Below are 17,931 nucleotides of genomic sequence, written 5' to 3' on the forward strand. Positions count from 1 at the left end.
AATACTGAGTGCTGCTAAGTACCAAGTACTGTGTTAGTAGTAGGGACTGGGACTGGGAATAAAAGCAAATGAGACATGATCCCTGCCCTAAAGGAACTTGCAGTTTAGCAGGGGGAACAAATATCATGTCAAAAAAAATCACTCTATAGCCAGCTTTGCCCTTATCAGTTGTATAAGACAAATTATCACACTGTATTCTAGAAAATTATAACACTTAGACCCTGAGACTCAAGAAGGTTAGCACATTTTCTGTCAGTAAAACAGGTATCACACCAATGCTACAAGGTTGTTCTGGGAATGAAATAACACCTCCACAGAGTTTAGAGCACAGAAGTACAAGAAACATGTCCTATCCCTTCAGAGGAAGGAAAAATAACATCTTCTGGAGAGTAGCAGGACAAGGTTTTTGAAGGAGATGGAATATGAGCTAAACTTGCAAGGTTAAGAAGGATTCTGACTAGCAAAGGTAAAAAAAAGTACAAAGATGCTGAGTGAGGACAATGAGGCAGGAGTTTGAGGATGAGTACATTAAAGCACAGAAGATCTACCACTTGCTGCTTTAAATTTCCTAAAGAATGCAATTTGACTATGTGACTCTCCAGCTTCTCAAATGAGATTAGGCCAATGTTCTCATTTTCTGGGGGAGGGAAGGATATTCCAAAAAAGGACAAAACTGACAGGGAAACAGCAGGCAGAAGTTGGGAGGCAGAGAGATGGAGGCTGGGTCCCCAAGGCTCAATCTTCCCGGATCAAAATAAATGCCTACTAACCATGAGACAGCTGGAATGTCACTGTCTTATAAGTCCAGGCAGCTATCGGACCCAGAATGTTTACATCCCCATTAATGTTTACACGGCACTAGCCAAGTGGCACTGCGTGGTGCCAAAACCAGTGGATACATGGATAGATGTGATCATGCAGCTGGACCCTCAGATCCCTAGGGCTAGCTATGTAGGCTCATTCTCATCATTTCATTAACTTCACAACAGTAACCACATTGCTTATACCAATGACTCTAAAAATGTGGTTCTCAGACCACCAGCAGTACCAGGAAGTTGTTAGGAATGTAAATTCTCAGGTTCCATCCTAGAGCAATGAATTAGAAACTCTCAAGGTAGGGCCCAGCAATCTATGCTTCAACAAGCCTCAAGGATGCATGCTGAAGTCTGAGAACCTTTCCTCTGCAAAAGTGAATTTCTGGCTATGGCAGGGTTTTACTCTTTAACTATTACCTTGGATAAATCATTTATATCTTCAAAGGACCAATAAATGAGGAAAGAGGGAATTAGAGCAGAAAGGTCCATTTCCATAGTCTCTTTCAACTGTAACATACTACAATTGATCAGTTCACAAGTGTGCAAATGTTTATAGTTCATTAGTTTGAATTGTTGGTGCTGGCATTTGTGGCTCTTGTTGAGAGTATTAGCATAGTATGTTTGAATCCTAATGACTGCTTTGAAAATGTCACCCATCTCCATTATTCAACTTTTTAGGCTAGTAATATTAATGCTGTATGAGTAGTAACACCTACATGGGGGGTGGCATGTATTAAAACATGGATTTGTGGTAGAAAAACAACATGACTACAGTGTATTTCCTAGTCTCTGTTGTGGTTATACACTTCAATAAAAATGAGACCTTTCAATGAATTAAAATTATAAACACAAGCTGCCAGAATGAATTTAAATGATTAAATCCTAGAACAACTACTTTTCAAATAAACCTCTACCCAGAATCTAAAAGACTTAACAATGACAGTCAATACTTAAAGGTGAGTCAAATATGTAAGCCATTTGTGCCTTGCAAATCAGCCCAAACCAGGAGTGTAAAATTCAGAGCTCCAAAAATTGAAGAAAATTGAGCTATACCTCAAAGAAATCAGACTGGGGATGAATCAGGATGTTTAAGAACAATTAGCCATCTGTTTTCCAGTGGCGTCCTTCCTCAAGCTATTGATACACACTGACATTTAGATGTAGGATTTGTGAATTAAAATGTAAGTTCTGGGATGGTAGAAATTTTGCCTGTCTTGTCTACTGCTATGCCCTCAGTGCTTAGAATATGGTCAAGCACATAGCAGGTATTCAGTAAATGCATAAATGATCCACAAAATTGATACAGGTGGCACTCCCAAACAGAATTTTCTGTAATGATAAAAAAGTTGTATAAGTTATATTGTCCAATACAGTAGACACTGACTATAGGTGGTACTGAGCACTTAGAATGTTGCTAGTGTAACTTGGGAAAAATGTTTACATTTAAATAGCTATTTAATTGAAAATTATGTAGACACAGTTATAGAGGCTGAGGAAAATGTATGTGGGGGGTGCACAGAAAAACATGAGTGAGTATATAATGCAGCAAACTGTGTTATTATTTCTGACAGGGAAAGTGGTTCAAATAAAGGCAGATTGGGTGGACAATGCTTCCTGGGCTCCAGATTCTTTCCACTTTCCCTAAAGTCTGTAGCAGCAGCTGTTGAGGCAGGGAGGACTGAATTTCAGATTTAAGGAGGAGAGACAACACTCCTCAACCACCAGGAACAAGGTGGTATTGAACCCATGGACACCAACAGCTGGTGGAAAGTGACTGCTGTACAGCCAAAGACACCAAGTGTCTATGGAAACAAAAGCAGTGAAGAAGTTGGGATTTCTCTCCTGGCTCAGCTTGCTAGCTGGTTCATGTGTTCATTCAAATATTTTCCAATGCTCCCTAAGTGCCAGGCCCTGTTTTCTTTTCCCTTCTTAGGGGATGTTATCCCAAGCACTGATCCTTGCAATTGAGTCAGACTTTGAGGTTCTTGGGCTTGCCACAAAATAGAGGAAATCTTGGGAAGAAAGGGCTGCCTTGCAAAATGAGATAATTAAATGAGAACCATGTAATCTTAATTGGGAAAAAAAAAAAGACATGCCCTTTTTTTTTCTACCCAAACTAGTGAAAATTGATTGTTGTGTATGTGGCATAAAGCCTAAAATTACAGCATACTATTAGGTGCTGCCTTGACTTTTGGTAAAATCAAGAGGGCCTTGAATGGCCTAACTCCCCACTGGATAAGGTTCCCTAGCAAAGCAACTCTCCTTATCAAAGGTATCAGGCATAGTTCCTGCTTATCCCTGAGTAGAAGGTTTTAGTTCCTAACAAGCAAGTGGAATTATTCAAACAAGCCAATCACATCCTCCCCAGGAATCAGGGGGGACCCCACCCTCTTGACACCACAAACCTGCTTCCCACAACTCCTAGCTATTCATGCTGTTCCTGAGTGCAACTCCCCAGTGGCCCTGTGTGACATGCAGTGTTTTCACACCCCCCACTCCACCCCCCCACCCCAGCTATGAGTACATGTGACTAATCAACTGCTGTTGATCACATGCATCCTGTGTTGCGTGTTTGGCTCATCCCCTAGGGTGAGTTCCCTCCCTCACTAATGGAGCGAATAGAAAGTCATTAAAACAAGTTCTACATAGAAGCACCTGGGTGCTCAGTTGGTTGAGTGTCAGACTCTTGATTTTGGCTCAGGTCATGATTCCAGGGTTGTGGGATCGAGCCCCATGTCAGGATCCATGCTGAGCATGAAGCCTGCTTAAGATTCTCTCTCTCCCTTCCTCCACTCCTCTCTCCCACTCTGTCAAAAAATTATAAAAAAATTTAAAACCCCCTCAATTTCTACATATTTTTACAAACTCTTCATAGGTAATTCATCAGTTGTTGCTGGGCCAGATATAATTTATTGATACTTAGGACAATTTCAACCCTTTCAGGGGCATGAAACTTGGAAAAAAACTATATTTCTTAGAGATCCTTGTCATCAGATTAGATCTAATCTAATCTAATCTAATCTAATCCCATTAGATTATCATTGATTAGAAACCAGAGCATGACATTTGAAGGGTGAAAGAAAAGCCATAATTCTCCAGTAGCAGCTGTGGGTTAATAGCACTAGACAAAAGACAGAAGGTTTGGTCAGAGACTTCTGAGGGTCCACCAGAGAACCATCTATTTACTTAGGCACTACAGGCAGCTAAGGCTTTTTTTGGCTATTCCCCCATGTCTCCTGCATATCCGATTTCCTAAAATCTGCTATAGCAAATGACTGAACCTTGGTTTATATCCTCTTGGCTTCACCTCTGGTTTCAGCCATGGTTGCATAGTTCCATACAGGCTTCAACTCCATGGTGGCAGGATTCTTCCTCAAGTGCCGGATACACATTTCTATTTTCTTTCTGTTCTAGGGTTCCTCTGCCATTGCAGATGTCATGGGAGTCGGCTGGGACCACAAAAATGTGGTACAGCTCAGAAATACAGGGAGTTAATATCCATGGGGCAATTCTTGAAAGGCAATGGATAATTCTTCCTACCTTTCATCCCATGGGAGGACAATTCTGGAATGGATTCTATAGGTTTCTAAGTAGGTTCTGCTAGAATCAAGCTCCCATAATGCAATCTCTACAACACACCCCTGTTGGCCATTCCTCTTTGCCTTATTTCTCACTGCTAATCCTGGGATCAGCTCCCAAGTAAACTATCTACTCCTAAGTCCTTGCCTCAAGCTTTACTTTGTGAGGAATTCAAACTAAGAGAGTGGCTTTCCTGACCTTTGCTCCCCCAGCCCTCCAAAGGTTGTATAAGATTTGTTTCCCTGTATTAAAATATTTCCTATTCTTCACATTTAGAGTGGCTTCTGTTTTCCTGAACCAACTATAATTAATAGTTACACAATATTCCATCACATAATAGATCATTTTACCTATTACTCTGCAAACAGACATTAAGAGGGGCATCATTATTTTACTTTTGTTATCTTCAGTACTTTGATTACTATGGAAAATATTACTAGTTGTTTTACCAATAGACATTCTTTCAGTATACCTTACTAACAAAACCTTATTTGGGTTAACCTGACCCAATATAGCTAACTGTAGGCGTGCTGACCATACTGACTCCATCTTTGGTCCTCCATTTTGTTCATGTTAGCTCAGTGATGTCTTTTGGGGCTACATGTTCCGAGCCCCACAGAGATTAATATACACACCTTAGAAATGCCTGCCACGTCTGGGACAGGGGGAGGTTTGTTTTGGCCTCCCATGACTCTATTAGAGATAATATAGTCTTTCCCCTTCCCGATACACAGGTTGTGCCACAAGATCTAATTAAAAGGTAGCTGTCAATTAGATGCATGTAAGCCCCATGAGGTGTGTGTAACATCTCATTACAATGCCCTTTGGCATGTCCCCTCACTCTATAAAATCTGTGGACTAAGGTAAGATTTTGTGGAGAATAACTATGCACCTGCTGTGGATTGTCCTCTTCTCAATCCCCCTGTCAGTAAGTTACCCTGAATAAAACTCGGTAAACTGTATGGAGTGGCCTCCTTCGGTTTCCAGTCTCAAAGTGCCTTCTCATTTTGGGAGATACTTTACTGTCTCTCCTGCACCTTCTAACATTGAGCCAAACCTTAATTTTATAGTCCCCATTGAAGTTAGGAGAGACATAGTTCTAACTAATGAGAAACAGAAGTTCACCCTAGAAAAGTTTAAGCTGGCTTCCTTATTTTTTCCTTTTCCCATCTGGAACAATGACATGAAATAAACTTGCCATCCTACATCCACAAGGGACAGTGAGGACAAAAACCACTGCTTGGGAGGCTGATGGTATGATGGAGCTGCCTCAGGAGCCCTGAATATTGGTCTCCTCATTTCTTGTTATGTGAGAAAGATAAAGGTCCATTTTGTTAAGCTGCTGTAATGATTTCTTTTACGCTGCTGAGTGCAATCTCCCTTACACTGTCTTCATATTTTTCCACTTTGAATCATTTCCTTTGACTTGACTCCTGGAAGGAAACTGCCAGGTCAAGAGAGGTATATACATAAATTTATGATACTAAATAATCTTACAAATGATGCTAAATGATCTTACAAAAGGACTAGATCAATCTACATGGCTACCATCATACTATGACACTATATATTCTGGAAAGGGACACTGTACTTGTTTTGTAATTATCTTGCTAAATAAATTCCATTTCATCACCGGTCTAATATACTACTAGTAAGTTCTAAGCTCATAGGCTACATGGAAAGAAAATGCTCTGTGGAATCCTTACTCATAACAACTGTGAGCAGATTGTCCACTCAATAAAGCAGCACATACTATGATAGCTCTACAATGATTTTTATCACAAGATGACTATTAAAGACAGCCAGCGTGACCTCCTTCAAAGAAAATTTCCCCCACTGTTCCAAACAGAGTACAGTCAAGGGAGACATAGAGATGAAAACACACACAACAATGAGAAGATGACCAGGAGACCAGTGTGGCCACTGGCTTACTAACAGCTAAAGGATCTGCTTCTACCTGCAAAAGATGGAGGGAAAGGTGGAAAAGTCCCTGCATCACTCCAAATTAAAAGATACGGTTAGGGGTGCCTGGCTGATTCAGTCAGAGAAGCATGTGACTCTTTATCTCAGGGTCGTGAGTTCAAGCCCCATGTTGGTTATAAAGATTACTTAAATAAAACTTAAAAAAAATTTTAATGAAAGAACTATTTAGTAACAAGAGACAAAGATGAGCATTTTTATCTGACAGCTCCAGAGCTATTATATAGCCTAAAAGAGATATGAAAGAAACCATGGTAAAGAGATCACAGCAGGGGCGCCTGGGTGGCTCAGTCGGTTAAGCGTCCAACTTTGGCTCAGGTCACAATCTCACGATCTGTGAATTCGAGCCCCGCGTCGGGCTCTGGGCTGATGGCTCAGAGCCTGGAGCCTGCTTCAGATTCTGTGTCTCCCTCTCTCTCTGACCCTCCCCCATTCATGCTCTGTCTCTCTCTGTCTCAAAAATAAATAAACATTAAAAAAAAAAGAATTTAAAGAGATCACAGCCAAACAGGCGTGCTTATCATGGCTCACCATGCACTATGCCTGTGTAAGCAAAACTCAGCCTCATCTTACATCTGAGCTCATTTTCCCCCTTTATTGGCAACTCTATGAGGAAATATCCTTGGCTAAGTGAATCATCACAATACTGCTTGATGGCAGAGACTCCTGGAATGCCATTCATTCATTCATTCATTCATTCATTCTATTCACTCACTCACTCACTCTTCCTGCATGCCTACTGCCAGCAAGTGGTAACCCCCTGGACTCAAGGAGCTTACCAATCTGGGAGAAAAATGACAAATACAGCAATAATGATAACACAAAGGCACTGCAGGTTAAGAACCACAACAGAAATACGCAATGCTCTAAGAGCTGAGAATAGAATTTCCTTTAGATGGGATGAATGGAATATCCCACAGGACCTGATGGCAGCCCAGCAGAACCTCAAAGGGTGGGTAGGAGGTCAAGAAGACTATTTAGATGAAAAAGCAATAAATGTGATGCATAGGGCCTAAGTTAGGAAATCTTGGATTTTGTCCCAGTTTGTCTCTTAGATCTTATATGTTACTTAAATTTTGTGGGCCTTGGTTTGCTTACCTATAAAATAGGAAACAGTATCACCCTTCAGAGTTGGTTATTGCATATATTAAATTAGGTAATACATGTGGAAGTATGTTATAAATTATAAAGAGATAGAAATGTAATTAGTGGTCTACTCTTACAATTGTTTTCATTATTCTTTCATATATTGCAAACAGGACAAAAAAGTTCAAATATGGGAAAGTTCAGGGCATAATTGGGACAAGTTTTTCTTTCCAGGCGTAAGACATTATGATTTATGTAGTAGACTGTTAAACAGTTGTGCATTACCTGTTTGTTCTTTGACACACGGACACACATAGACACACGAACATACCCAGCGTCAGTTCCCTGAGGTCAGGTGCTGGATTTTACTATGTAAGTGTTGCATGGTAACTGTTATACCATGTTCAAACAAGTTCTTTCAAGTCAAATTTTATATTCTTATGATTTGGGCTATATATATATTTTTAATGTTTATTTATTTCCAAAGGAGAGACAGAGCATGAGTGGAGGAGGGGCAGAGAGACAGAAAGAGAGAGAGAGAAAGAGAGAGAGAGAGACAGAATCTGAAGCAGGCTCCAGGCTCTGAGCTGTCAGCACAGAGCCCGATGTGGGGTTTGAACCCACAAACCACGAGATCATGACCTGAGCTGAAGTCGGACGCTCAACTGACTGAGCCACCCAGGTGCCCCTGGGCTATATTTTTAAAATGCTAATTCCAGCATAGTTAACATATAGTACTATATTAGTTTCAGGTGTCCTATATAGTGATCTAACAGGTCCATACATTACTCAGCGCTCATCAGGAGAAGTGCACTCCTACCTAATCCCCTTCACTTATTTCACCCACCTCCCCTCTGGAAACCATCTATTTGCTTTCTGTAGTTGAGTCTATTTCTTGGTTTGTCTCTTTGTTTTCCTTTGTTCATTTGTTTTTTTTTTCTTAAATTCCACATATGAATGAAATCATATGATATTTGTCTCTGACTGGTTTATTCCATTTAGCATTATATTGTCTAGATCCATCCATGTTGTTGCAAATGGCAAGATTTCATTCTTTTTTATGGCTGAATAATATTCCATTGTGTATGTATGTCTGTACGTGTGTGTGTGTGTGTGTATCTCACATCCTCTTTATCTGTTCATCAATCAATGGACATTTGGGTTGCTTCCATAGCTGGCTACTGTAAGTAATGCTGCAATAAACATAGGGGTGCATGCATTCCTTTGAATTAGCATTTCTGTATTCTTTGGGTAAATATCCAATAGTGCAATTACTGGGTCACATAGTGTAGTTTTATTTTTATTATTATTATTTTTAGAAGTACCTCCATACTTTCTTCAACAGTGGCTGCACCACTTTGCATTGTTATCAACAGTGCACGAGGGTTCCTTTTCCCCTACATCTTCACCAACGCTTGTTGTTTCTTGAGTTTTTTATTTTAGACATTTTGACAGATAAGGTGATATTTCATTTGATTTGAATGTCCTTGATGATGAGTGATCATTTCAATAGATGCAGAAAAAGCATTTGACACAATGCAACAACCACTCATGATTTAAAAGAAAAAACCAAATGCTCAACAAAGTAGATTTAGAGGGAACATGCCTCAAAATAGTAAAGACCTTAAATGAAAAACCCATGGCTAACATCATACTTAAAGGGAAAAATTGAAAGCTTTTCCTGTAAGGTCAGGAAAAAGAGAAGGATGTCCATTCTTAGCACTTTTATTTAACACAGCACTGGAAGTCCTACCCACAGCAATCAGACAGTGAGAAGGAATTAAAGGCATTCAAACTGGTAAGGAAGCAGTAAAATTTTCATTATTTGCAGATGACATGATACTATATATAGAAAACCCTGAAGACTCCACCAAAAACAACTAGAAGTGATAAATGAATTCAGTAAAGTCACAGGATACAAAATTAATGTACAGAAATCCATTGTATTTCTATACACTAATAATGAAGCAGAAAGAGAAATTAAGCAAACAATCCCATTTACAATTGAACCAAAAAAACAAAACAAAAACAAAACAAAACAATACCCAGTAATAAATTTAACCAAGTAGGTAAAAGACCTATACTCTGAAAATTAGAAAACATTGATGAAAGACAGTAAAGACGATTTTGGCCATATTAAGTAGGATTGAAGATGTTCCAATTTCATGAGATTGAATTTATAACCAGAAAGGAAATCTAAAGCCTTTAATGTAAAAAAGCAGTTCTGCATCAGAAAGGAAGTTGGTAGTAACCCACATTTTGATCCTCACCACACCTAGGTAGACTTTCTAGCTAGTAAGGATGGGGAAACTTGGAAAAAGAGAATTAGCTTCCCTGCTGATTAGAAAAGTAAATTATGGGATTTAATAATGGCAAATATATCATTGGGCTTTACTTCCTTTTATGATGCTGATAAGTTTGAATATTCAGGAAGTTGGTTTAAAAAATACAGCAGAAAAGACTATTTTTCTTTGTCTAGTTTGGAACGAGTGTAGCCACTAGAGAAGAAGCTTAATTTGAAATGTTATTATTAACAAATGCAGAAATCTGCCCACAGCAAAACTGGCATGAAAATGCTCTAGGAAAGTCAGGATTTCAAGGAAGTGTCCAGTGAAATTACTTACATTACTAATTCATGGCAAAAAAGGTGAGCTTAAATTAAGTAGAGGTTGATATGATTTAAGAATTAATGTTCCTACTCTTCCTAAGTATTTGTATTTAACTGCAACTTATAATAAAATGTTTTATAAATATGATAGATCTAGTTAATGCTTGTATTTAGGGAGTTTAATAGTAAGCCCAATTTTTATATAAAAAGCTTAATTATGTGAAAAAAAATATGCCCATCTCTTTACTTTAGTTGATTAGTAATCCAGAAATTGACCTAATGGTGTATCTAAGGCCCTACCATTCATGCAGGCACTATATAGGTCTAAGCTATAGGTACCAGCACAGGAAATTAACATTTACTATGCAGTGAATGTGTGCTCAGTGACATGCTAGATGGGACCTTTTCATTGGTGGCTTCACATCATTAAATAGTTATTAGTGTCCTTGCTTTTTTTGGAGCACTCAGAAAGTCATAAGGATAGCTCATAGCAGAGTCATGATTCTAATTAAGGACTGCTAAAGCCCACTGTCTTTGGATCAAAACCATGCTGCTCTCTTTTAGGTATAAACATATACTCAATTCTTATTAATTAGCTTCAAAAACCCAAACCCACCAAATCCCCACATCATCAATAGTCACAAAGGCTCCTAATAAATGCTTTTCTTTAATTCTGATGATTTATTTCTTTTGGCCCTCTACAAAGTGGTCAAAAGGTGTATCTTTTCTCTTTTTTATTTTTTTTTAAAATTGAGGAACAAAAGTAACTTTAAAAAACTATTTTTATGTTTAATGACAAAATTCTACCTCCTCTTTAGCCCCTCCCCCCTACACACATTGGGAGATTAGATCCATACGTTTTTATTTCCTTTGTCATAAGAAATATTAATTTGCAAAACAATGTTAAGATCCTTCCTAGAGCCCTGTCTCCCAAATCAAGAATGCACTATGTCCTAGACTAAGTAACACATCAGGTAGATTCCTGAAAAAGTCCTCTCACCAATTTTCTGCTACAGCCACTGACTTCTTTTTCTGAAATCACACACATATATGGTGTAAACTTCCTTTTCAAAAATCCGTTCGTGCTTCCTTTTGTCTGATATTTCACATTTCCTCAGCATGTTCCTATGGCATCTTGTATTGCTTTCCAACACATTCTTCTTCGTCAAGCTGGTGTTCTTACCTACATCTTTCCATGCACACTCACACACGAACTTCATGCTGCCCTTTTCCACTTCAATATTAATCCCCTACAGGGAATGTCTTCTTTACTTTCTTCTAGCAATTCAAACATAATTGCTTCAAGACTTACTTTCTCCAAAATTCTCTCCTGCTATAATTCCTCCTTCACCTACATCTCTCAACAATCACACATCTATTCCTCACAGAATTAAAAAGTCCTAGAGTTGTGGGGCACCTGGGTGGTTCAGTTGATTAAGTGTCCATCTCTTGATTTTGGCTCAGGTCATCTCACAATTCAGTTCCTGGGTTCAAGCTCCACATTGTCTGCACAGAGCCTGCTTGAAATTCTCTCTCTCTACCCCTGCCCCTATGTGCACGTGTGTGCTCTCTCTCAAAATAAAAATAAATAAAACTTAAAAAAAAAAGGCCTAGAGTTTTTAAGAAGCTTCAAAGGGGAAATATTTACATCTCATCACAATACAGGAGTCCTCTTTGCAACACTGAAAACTAGCCAAAATAGAAATAAGGGTGGGGGGAGGGGAGGGTTTTTTCCATGGTGAAACTGAAGAGAAGAAATTCATGCTATGAAACAGAGAAGGTTAAACAAAAATTATTAAAAAGGGTATATATGCTCTTCTTTTAATCTCAAACTTTCCTAAGGCTCCAAGGAGAATATAATTTGCCTCTGAGAAAGGTAAACTGAGTTACCATTATTAATTGGCTTAACTCTGGTCAACTAAACAAACATCAAGGATATGTAAAAATTCCTAAAACTTGTGTTATTTCTTCAAATCTTGCTTTAGGAGCACCTGGGTGGCTCAGCTGGTTGAGTGTCCGACTTCGGCTTAGGTCATGATCTTGCAGTTTGTGACTTTGAGCCCTTATTGGGCTGGCTGCTATCAGCACAAAGCCTGCTTCAGATCTTCTGTCCACCTCTCTCTGCCCCTTCCCCGCTTGTGCTCTCTCAAAAATAAAGTAAATCTTAAAAAAAAAAAAAAAAAGTAAATCTTGCTTTAAATTTAGGATGTTATTGGGGTGTGTGGGTAGCACAGTCGGTTGAGCATCCAACTTCAGCTCAGGTCATGATCTTACAGTTTGGAAGTTCAAGCCCCGAGTTGGGTTCTGTGCTGAGAGCTCAGAGCCTGAAGCCTGCTTCAGATTCTGTGTCTCCCTCTCTCTCTGACCATCCCCGCTTTGCATGCTCTCTTGAAAATAAAAATAAACATCAAGAATTTTTTTTAAACAAATTTAGGATGCTACTTAAATGCACAAAACCAATGTACTATTAAGTGTTATACTTCATTTTTAATTAAGAGTTATATTTTTGTAGAAGCATTAGAGAGAGGCATTAAAATCTTGCTAAAAGTTTACTACCTACTTGTAGCCTACATTAGCTACATAGCCAAGCCTGTCTGGTTGGACCCTGAGACCAGAGCCTGCCATCTAGTGGCAACCAACTCAAATTACAGGTAAAAAATTTGAAGGAGACATTCTAGAAGGAAATACAGATTGTCAAGATTGAAACTAAGACTAAAATTCTATGAATGATACATAGTTCAGAATATGATGTGGCAACTTTTTCATTACTTCCCCCCCTTAGCAAACTTTTTTGGACATTTCCCCCCAAATGTTCCCTCCAAATTTTAATACCATAGTTATACTGTGTATTTGTTTATGTAGTGATTATATGTTTTTTGTTGTTTTGAGAGAGAGAGGGAGGCTGGGAGTGAGAGGGGGAGGGGGAGGGAGGGAGGGAGGGAGGGAGAGAGAGAGAGAGAGAGAGAGAGAGAGAGAAAATACCAAGCAGGCTCCATGCTCAGTGCAGAGCCCAACATGTGGCTCAATCCCATGACCCTGGGATTATGACCTGAGCCAAAATGAAAAGTCAGACACTCAACCGACTGAGTTGTCCTATTCCCATGTTCTATACAAAACAAGAGTCAGTGCAAGATTTACTATCTTCATTTAATGCAGGGTTGAGGATGACTAAGGAAATTTTAAGTTAAAAGTTAATTTAAGGGGTGCCTGGGTGGCTCAGTCGGTTAAGCATCTGACTCTTGGTTTCAGCTCAGGTCATGATCTCATGGGTTCATGAGGTGGAGCCCCAGATTGGGCTCTGTACTGACAGCAGGGTGCCTGCTTGGAATTCTCTCTCTCCCTCTCTCTCTGCCCCTCCTGTGCTATCTTTAAATAAATAAATAAACTTTAAAAAGTTAAATTAAATTATCGGTATCAGGAATGGAGTGTTCTTGTAACAACAAAAAGCACTCAAATATAGGGCATTAACTTGGGGTCAGGCAATAGTGCTGTATGGAAACTCTTAGCAGAGCCTGGGAGAGTAGCAATCCATTTTGCAGTAGGAAAGCATTTTTTTTTAAGTTTACTTATTTTGAGAGAGAGAGAGCACACGAGCATGAGCATGAGATGGGGAGGTCAGAGAGAGGGAGAGAGAGAATCCCAAGCAGGCTCCACTCTGTCAGCGCACAGCCTGACATGGGGCTAGAACCCATGAACAATGAGATCATGACCTGGGATGAAACCAAGAGTGGGACATTTAACCAAATGAGCCACCCAGGTGCCTCAGGAAAATATTTTTTAAAAACTGTCACCTGTGACAATTTAGGATACAAATAATGCACCTGATAAGCTTGTTGCTTTAGGTGAAAAAGGTGAAAAATGGGATGCTAATAGCATCCTCTGACTGTTGTTGGTTGCATCTGACAACTGTACCATGAAAAAAGATGATTAAAGAAATGGACAGTTTATAAGCAGAAATGAAAGGGACTAAGAGTTCAGAAATTTCAAGTCTTGTAGGATTAGAAGAGCCAACTTCTTTACCCATACTGTAACACAAAAAAAACTGAGGAGACCTTTGAACAATTCAGGTAATTAAATCTTAGTCTCAAGTCAAGGACCAAATTAAAGGTGTGGCTTTATAACCTTTTAAAAAAACCACTGAATGGTTTAAGGTGGTCCCCAACTGGACAACATGACCCAGGAAAAAGAAAAAGGGGGTACTTCTCCCCCCAAGAAGTTCAAGGTACTTAAGATTAAGTCTAGAAAGAGAAGAAGGATTTCCTTCCCTGCCCAGACTTGGTGATGTGATTTGTCTGGCTAATGAAATGTGAGCGGGAGTGATGCATGTCAATCCTGGACTGAAGCTTTAATGGCCACTGCTCCATTAACAGGATGGAATTATTTTCTTACTACCACAAAACTGGCAGTGTTCCAGAGGCTTTATCATTAGCCTAGGTCTTAGTAAAGATGAGTAAGCAAAGCTATAGCCCATCTTTGTTGGCATGTAGCATGGGGGAAAAATAAACTTGTGATTGTCATCTACTGCTATTTTGTGGTAGTTTGCTACCACAGCATAAATCAAGCACTCTGAAAAATAGAGGGACTTTTAAAAACATTTCTCAAAACTTCAAAGGAGAAGATGCCTATTTCATATAAGAGAGGTGAAAATTTACTCTAAACAAAGGTAGTGACCAGTGAAGGAGAAAACCCTGGTGAATTTAAAACCTAGTTATTAAAGTTCTGTTGGGGATTATACTTTGTAAAAGCTGATCCCCTTTTGATTTTGCCTTCTCACCTCCATTCTTCTAAAAGAACATTCTGAATGGCTGTCTCCCTTAAAGTACCTACCCCCCATACTGAAATTCTATTCACAGTGGTACTACTCAAAAACACATTATGTAACTTCCTCCAAATAATCTAAATGAAAATTTTAATATTTTGATCAAGAATAAAAACAACTATATTGGCATATTTAGGATTTTTGTTTGTTTGTTTGTTTGCAATGAACCACCAGAACAACTGTTTAACTGAAATACCAGATCAGTCAATTCTGATAGATCATGATATACTTAGCACCAATGGTTATAGAATGTTGTATTGAACTCTTAGTTTAGATCCTCATATAGAAGTGACTGCCTCTAATGATATCCACTGTCAATCAATGATCTTTATTCACAAGAGCAAGGAAGATGGCACATACTATGCTCAAACAGCCAGCACGGTGCCTGGCACAGAGCATGTGATCAGTAAGTGCCAGGTCTCATCTCATACCCAGATTCCTCCTTGCTTCTTTATTGAAGAGATCTGGCTGATCAGACTTACTGACGTTTTAAGGTTTTAAAACAAAAATGGCAGATGATTTCTCAACAGCAAAGCTTTTAGAGCTCAGTTTTCTAGACCAGGGTGACAAGCATCTCTTATAGGGCTGGCTCCACTGTCTTAACAGGTTTAATGAAAAGAGAAGGAGAAATTATCAGGAAAAGAACATAGTAACACCCAATAAAGATTAATTTAATTGGCTCCTCTCTCCCCCTATTTTTGAACATCTGGTAATATTCAGAGAAATGGATATGTCCTATTATTTTACCCTTGAGATACCTCTGGAATAAAAGGTCACTGTTCCTGAGTAGTAAAATGATGTCTGATATGGTTTAAGTTCTGCTTCTTGCCCTGATATAAAGTCAGGGTTGACATATTAAAAGTCCTAAAAGCCTTCACCCTGGACATTAGCCCTTTGGCCCAGATGCTCTAACAACACCCTGCTGCCAAAAATCATTCCGTTTTCTCAAAATTGCAATCTTTAAGGTTAAAGAAAAAAATAGTTTCTTCTTCACATGATATCCAGTTAAAAGTAGAGATCACTGTTGCCATGGAAATGGGATATTTCTTGCAGTACTGGCCTTCTGTTGGCAGATAAAGCCAGTACTATAATCAATAAGTAGTGCTTCATTTTCCACACCCCTCCTGGGGTATGGGATTTTGAGCAAAAGCATACAGAACCATATTTGATGGACCCTAAATATCCATGGGTAGAAACCTCCCCTGTGAAATACCAGCATGCCCAACAAAATGCCAATCTATGCCTTTACCATGCTCTGCTGAAGAATTCAATAAAATTGCTGTAGAAGTATACAGGCCTATCTTTGACTCCTATTAGTTTCCAGTCAGTAAGTTTCTTTACTTTTTTTGGCCTTATCTACAAGTCCTTCACTTGTCTGAATTGCTTCTTAATAAAGAACCAACTTGAGTTTAGAACTGCTTAGACCCTGAATTTTGGAATAAGGTCAAGGGGCATAAATGAATCTTTCTAGAACATTGTGTCTCAAAACAATAATCTGTTACTACACATCATGGTGTCACTTTATTCCATTATCATTTAACCTAAAATCTCTCTGGTTTTTCTTTTTCTTTTTTTTTTTTTTAATTTTTTTTAACGTTTATTTATTTTTGAGACAGAGAGAGACAGAGCATGAACGGGAGAGGGGCAGAGAGAGAGGGAGACACAGAATCGGAAACAGGCTCCAGGCTCTGAGCCATCAGCCCAGAGCCCGACGCGGGGCTCGAACTCACGGACCGCGAGATCGTGACCTGGCTGAAGTCGGACGCTTAACCGACTGCGCCACCCAGGCGCCCCTCTCTGGTTTTTCTTTTCATCATCTGGTCATCTTGAAGCTCTGTAATTTTCTCTTCTACACACAGGAACAGCTTGATAGAGAAGATCATTTAAAGCTTTTCCTAAAATAATAGATGAATGGATGATATCTCTTCTTCCCCTGAGTATATATGAAACAGTTAGCATCCACTCCCTGTAGAATTCCACTTTAAAAATACCGGGATTCAAGCAGAGTCTATATTTACACATTTTTACCCCTGACAGTAGAAAAGTCATCCTCTATGTGTAAAGGTCACTTCCTTTCAGAGAAAAGCAAATGGAATAAAAAAGCATCAAAAGGATGCCTAACCACTAGATCAAACTAAATGCCTTGGTGTCATCACAGGTAGACCACCCTAAGACAAGGACTGTGTGCACAGGTATGGGTAGCAAGAGGAAAGGGAACCAAGGCAGAGTCAGTACTATGTGTCACCAAACTCATTTCTTCCTTCTGCAGATTACAGTGCTAAACTACATTTCCAAAGCTCTCCTGCAGTTAAGTAAAACCACGTGATTGAATTCTAGTCTAAAACCTGCAAACAGACCCACCTATCTCTATTCTGCATGACCTTACATTCTCTTTCTGACTTCCTTCGCAGGTAGATACAAAGAATCCAGTGGAGGGATGCTGAATGTGAGAAGATGGCCAACTCACACTACAGAGAAATTCTAGGTCCCCAAATTACTATATAGAACAGGACCCTTCACCTCACCTCCTGCTAATCTACACTAAATCAGGATGTGAGTGATACATTTTTATCATGTCAAATCACTGAGAATCTGACTTTTTGTTAAAACAACAACCACTACCTACTCTAAAGCAGAAAGCTAAATGGATCCTGATATGATTCCTTCCGTATGCTCAGCCTACCTTAAAGAGCCAAAAATGTCTTGAATTAAACTTACACAATTTACATTAGGATTTTGAGGGGTCTCTTGGTTATTGATCCTCTAAATTTATGTGCCAAGAAGCAGTATTAACAGTGAAAACTTAAAATTGATGGCCAAAAACATAAATAAGAATTATCCCTTCCCTCACTTCCCCATACCCTCATGTCTGAAAACAAAAACAAAAAGAATAGAAGAAACCATCTCTAAAAGCTGGAACTCATAAATGTCATTTCAGGGTAGAGAAAGAGGACAAGGCAAGGAGAAATGACCATCTCTAACATCTATTCTCTTTCAGATTATTTACTCATCATTTATATGAGGAGATTATCCTCCTACTATAC

At 39.1% G+C, this 17,931-nt stretch overlaps 1 protein-coding gene across 2 annotated transcripts in view; it reads right to left on the reverse strand.

The window, feature by feature from the left end:
• Positions 1 to 17,931, reverse strand: part of TMEM108 (transmembrane protein 108) — a 370,767-nt gene that overhangs the window by 184,918 nt on the left and 167,918 nt on the right. The window lies entirely within an intron of this gene.

The sequence above is a fragment of the Prionailurus bengalensis genome, chromosome C2, assembly GCF_016509475.1.
Source record: "Prionailurus bengalensis isolate Pbe53 chromosome C2, Fcat_Pben_1.1_paternal_pri, whole genome shotgun sequence".
In the NCBI taxonomy this organism is placed as follows: Eukaryota; Metazoa; Chordata; class Mammalia; order Carnivora; family Felidae; genus Prionailurus; species Prionailurus bengalensis.